Here is a 6,025-nt window from a genome sequence, read left to right as displayed (position 1 = left end):
ATCATTTTTATTATGTGTAGATAAAATTTGGGAATCCAAGAATCTCACTACAGTTTTTAACATTTCACACATGGTAAAAATAAGTAACTGCAATTCCATATAATTTCATAAAAGTATCTGTTAAAATTAGCAGTTTTTTTGTGCTTATTAATATCATAAACTGTAATTTAAAACATTAATCTTTTGTAACATTTGTGAAAACATATATAAATAGGACGGCACCAAACTATTTAAATATCACAACAACATATCAAAACAAATAGATTTAAAATCGATTATTTCTTAAATACTACTAAATTTCCAAAAAGATGAAATCTAGTGTATTGTTTGCAACTCTTCTTGTAATTTTTCTCTCACGTAAGTTGATTTGTATTGATAAATAAATATATTACATTTTTAGTCTTTATTATTTTAAATTAATATCTAGTAATTCAATATATGACTGAAACTTTGTAGGTACCTCAAATATTTTTGCAAAATCCTTTTCTGAAGATAAAACATATATTTCAAATCAAGCAACGAGCCCTCTACTTGATATCCAAATAAAAAATCGAATACTTTATGATGAACAAATTAGGCCCCAGGCTGCCAGGAATCCAATTGGATTTTGTCAAGAATGTGCACATCATTGTATTAGAAAGAAGAGGTTTATGCTAGATTGTAAACGTTATGAATGTTATTGTGATCATAGCAGATATAATCAGAGAATATGTTCAGGGTGGGAGTGGTTTTATTGCAGAAATAAATACTAATATGTATTTTGGGATTCACATATAAAATAAAAAAACCATATATTATTTTCTATTAAATATTAGTGTTTTTTACTTCATGTGTATATGTTACGTTAATTAGCTTGAAGGTTATGTATGTGTGCAAATATTTTGTAAAACAAATAAACCGACACATCAATACATAATGATTATACATAAGTTCTGAATTTTTATTCAAATTTTACTGTGGATATAATATTGATTTAATAATTTAGATGTAATGATTCAAAAAAAAATCATAAGAAAACATCTTATGTAGTTAAAATAATGAAAATCTAGAATCTACAAGTCTGAAATCTTGTATATGTTATTTTATTTTAAACTATTTAAATTAGTCTATCTTATTTATAGGGAGATTATAAATCACTGCTGATGAAATGTTTTATGGATGTTACAAAAGTTAATAATTCGTTGATGATCGTGAAGAGTAAATAAATCACCAATAAACAACAAACGATCCAAAATTACTGTAAAACACCAAATGAAAGCCTCCTACAAAAGCTATCTAGACTTGGTAAAACATCTTGAAATACTTGTCTATAAAGTCATAAACCGTTAAAACTGCACTCAGTTAAAAAATGAAACTTATCCAGTCTGACATCGATTTCAGGCGCTTATTAATGTGCCACATACCAGTCTAGAACCCATCTTAGAACCTTGATAATCGGTTATAAATATTAAAAAATTTGACATAAACCTCTTGAATTGAAAACCTTGTCAATCAAATTCTCCTCGATTCCAGTGGCCAAATAATGAATGGTCAACGCTTTGATACTAGCATAAATATTGAATATTTTGTTTGAAAACATATATTATGCTTCAAATTGAATCAATGCACTTCATGAAGACATACAATCGTTTTTATCCATGTGCAAAAAAGTCCTTCTATTTTACATTATTTACCGACATCACTTTATACTTTTGAAACTGATCATAAATCCATGTGAACTACACAAAATCAATCATGTTAACACAATCATTTTTATTATGTGTAGATAAAATTTGGGAATCCAAGAATCTCAATTACAGTTTTCAACATTTCACCACATGGTAAAAATAAGTAACTGCAATTCCATATAATTTCATAAAAGTATCTATTAAAATTAGCAGTTTCTTTTGTGCTTATTAATATCATAAACTGTAATTTAAAACATTAATCTTTTGTAACATTTGTGAAAACATATATAGGACGGCACCAAACTATTTAAACATCACAACAACATATCAAAACAAATAGAATTAAAATCGATTATTTCTTAAATACTACTAAATTTCCAAAAAGATGAAATCTAGTGTATTGTTTGCAACTCTTCTAGTAATTTTTCATTCACGTAAGTTGTTTTTTATTGATAAATAAATATGTTACATTTATAGTCTTTATTATTTTAAATTAATATCTAGTAACTCAATATATGACTGAAACTTTGTAGGTACCTCAAATATTTTTGCAAAATCCTTTTCTGAAGATAAAACATATATTTCAAGTCAAGCAACGAGCCCTCTACTTGATATCCAAATAAAAAGTCGAATACTTTATGATGAAAAAATTAGGCCTCAGGCTGCTAGGAATCCAATTGGATTTTGTCAAGAATGTGCACATCATTGTATTAGAAAGAAGAGGTTTATGCTAGATTGTAAACGTTATGAATGTTATTGTGATCATAGCAGATATAATCAGAGAATATGTTCAGGGTGGGAGTGGTTTTATTGCAGAAATAAATACTAATATGTATTTTGGGATTCACATGTAAAATAAAGAAATCATATATTATTTTCTATTGAATATTAGTGTTTTTTACTTCATGTATATGTTACATTAACTAGCTTGAAGGTTATGTATGTGTGCAAATATTTTGTAAAACAAATAAACCAACACATCAGTACATAATGATTGTACATAGTTCTGAATTTTTATTCAAATTTTACGGTGGATAAAATATTAATTTAATAATTTAGATGTAATGCTTCAAAAGATTCATAAGAAAACATCTTATATAGTTAAAATAATGAAAATCTAGAATCTACAAGAATGAAATCTTGTATAGGTTATTTTATTTTAAACTATTTAAATTAGTCTATCTTATTTATAGGGAGATTATAAATCACTGCTGATGAAATGTTTTATGGATGTTACAAAAGTTAATAATTCGTTGATGATCGTGAAGAGTAAATAAATCACCAATAAACAACAAACGATCCAAAAATTACTGTGAAGACACCAAATGAAAGCCTCCTACAAAAGCTATCGAAACTTGGTAAAACATCTTGAAATAATTTTCTATAAAATCAGAAACTGTTCAAACTGCACTCAGTTGAAAAATGAGACTTATCCAGTCTTACTACCTATTTTAGGCGCTTATCAATGTGACATATACCAGTCTGGAACCCAACCTAGTACCTTAATAATCGGTTTTAAATATTAAAAATTTAGCGAAAACTTCTTGATTGAAAACTTTGTCGATAAATTCTCCTTGATTCCAGTAGCCAAGTAATGAACGGTCAATGCTATTGAGTTTCTAAAACTATATATATTCTAAGGAGATGTAGTTTACACTATGATTCAGAATCAACCATAAAATAATCATTGATTAGCTAAATATGTATGATGGTGGAATATATGAAAACAAAAAAAAAGATGCTTACAAAAATAACTAAAACAAGCCATAATACAATCGGAAATTTGAAAGCTAAAACCAATAAACAATAATTACTAAAACACAAAAAAATCTCGTTTATTTCTTGGCAGAATCAAAAAGAGGTGGATAGTGATCAAAACAATTACAAATTTAAATCTTAAATCGCAATGGAGGCTGTAGAAAAAAAATGGGTGGAGGAGAGGGTTGTAACTAGCATAAATATTGAATATTTTGTTGGAAAACACATTTTAGGCTTCAAATTAAATTAATGCAGTTCATAAAGAAATTCAATCATTTTAATTCGTCAGTAAGATGGTCCTTTATTCTACCTTATTTACAAACATCACTTTAAACATTTGAAACTAATCTTAGATCCCTGTGAACTATACAAACTCAAATTTTAATTTCATATATTAACACAATCATTTTAATTATGTGTACATAAAATTTGGGAATCCATGTCATTATATTAGAAAGAAGAGGTTTCTGGTAGATAGAATATTTTTTAATGAAAACAAGTTCGCTTTTATGTTAGTTCGTACTGAGATTTTCGAAAATTTGTGTGTTTAGTGATTATAGCAGATATAATCGGAAAACTATGTAAATGTTGGGATCTATTTTTCATGAGTGACTAAGATGTATTTTGGGATTCACAAATAAAATAAAGAAACCTTTATATTATTTTCTATTAAATTGTAGTGTCTTTTACTTCACATTTTTTACGTCAATTAGGTTGTATGTTATATAAGTGTGCAGATATTTTGTATAAAAATAATCAATATATCAAAACGGAACGACTGTACACAAGTTATGAATTGTTATTCAAATTTTACGGTGGAAATAATATTAACTTTCGTCATTTAGATAAACTGTAACGCCTCAAAAAATTCATAAATCATCTTAGATAATAAAAATAATAAAAATATAATGCCTACAAAGTCTGAAATCTTGTATAAGTTATGTCTTTAAAACTAGAAAAATATATTTATATTATTTATAGAGAAATTATAACTCACCGCTGATAAAATCTTGAATGGATGTTACGAAAAATAATAATTCTATGATCGTAAAGAGTAAATAAATCACCAATAATAAAAATGATCCAAAAGTTATTGTCAAGGCACCAAATGAAATGCTATGATAAAAACTATTGAAACATGGTAATATTTTTTTTTGAAATGCTAGTATATAAAGTCATAACTTGTCAAATTACATTCAGTTGGAAAATGAATCTAACTATCGAATTCAGGCATTTATTAGTGTGCCACATACTAGTCTGGAACCTAAGAACTTTGATGTAACAAAAATTAACAATCGATGGTGAAGAAGAGTAAATGAAAAATGAGATGTAGTTACATTAAAGAAAAGATCTCTTGTACATTATTTACCAAATGATTTGTTTACATATCACCATCACAATCAATCTAACAAAAAATGATGACATGACTAACTTAAATAATAACATGGATCCTACATAATTATGATATGGGTTAACACATTTATTACACTAAATTCAGTTGTTTTTTTGTCATCGATTTTTACAGACTTATGTAGACTCTGTAAATCAGGTTGGTGGCTCTTCATCCATGTGCACAACAAAAGACGCTTGAGTCCTAGCCCCTCGTGCTAGTCCGTCGGCCTTCAGATTGTGTGTGCGTGATACATAAATGACATCTGAGCTGTGAAAATTGTCTTACAAGATCTTGATATCTTCTAAATAAGATGCAAAAGTAGGCTATTCCTCTGGTTCCGACACCATCTTTACCAATTGAGAACAGTCTGTTGCAAACGTAACCCTAAATTGATGCAAATTCCTCATACACTCCATTACCCAAATTAATGCTTCCACTTCAGAATGAAGAGGAGATAGAGAAGCTCGGACATTCCTTGCCCCCATTAATCAAGCAAATCCTTGAAGGGTGCTGTACCACCCTTGACCAGAGAACACTTCCTTATCCTTCCAAGAACCATCTACGAAACACCATCTTTCTGGTATTGACGGTAAATTTTGAATTGGCCGTTCTATTACTGAGATAGCTAACGATTGTGCATCTTCCCATATTTTTGCTTCTGTTACTGCTATTTTAAGTGTTTCGCTAGGATCAATATCCAAGTTACTAAAGACCTTGTTGTTCCTTCCTTTTCAGATATACCATAAAATCCATGCAAAATTATGGTCATCTATTTTTTGGTAGAACTCTCCAAAATAGATAATCCATATTCGTGTAGAAAGACTCAGTTGGAAAAATTGTTGGATTAGATGGTATCTGGGATAAAGCCCAAACCTGACGTGCCGGAGGACATTCAAAGAACACATGGTTTATTGATTCCTCTGGAGCACCACATCTATCACAACATATATCCCCTGTAAATCCTCTAGCATGTAAATTTTTCCTCACTGCTATGCACTAAATTCAGTTAAAAAATTTTAAATATCAAATATTAAGTATATAACTATTACCACAACTAAAAGATTAACTATATAATTATTACCATAATTAAAAGATATAAATAAATAATTTAAAATGGATTAATTAAAAATAAATTAAATTTATTTATTATTTTATATATTTTTAATGTTTATAACTAAAATTTATCTAAATATGGTAAAATTATATA

The sequence above is a fragment of the Raphanus sativus genome, chromosome 4 (genome assembly GCF_000801105.2).
Source record: "Raphanus sativus cultivar WK10039 chromosome 4, ASM80110v3, whole genome shotgun sequence".
Lineage (NCBI taxonomy): Eukaryota > Viridiplantae > Streptophyta > Magnoliopsida > Brassicales > Brassicaceae > Raphanus > Raphanus sativus.
Note: the sequence above shows the minus strand (reverse complement) of the source record.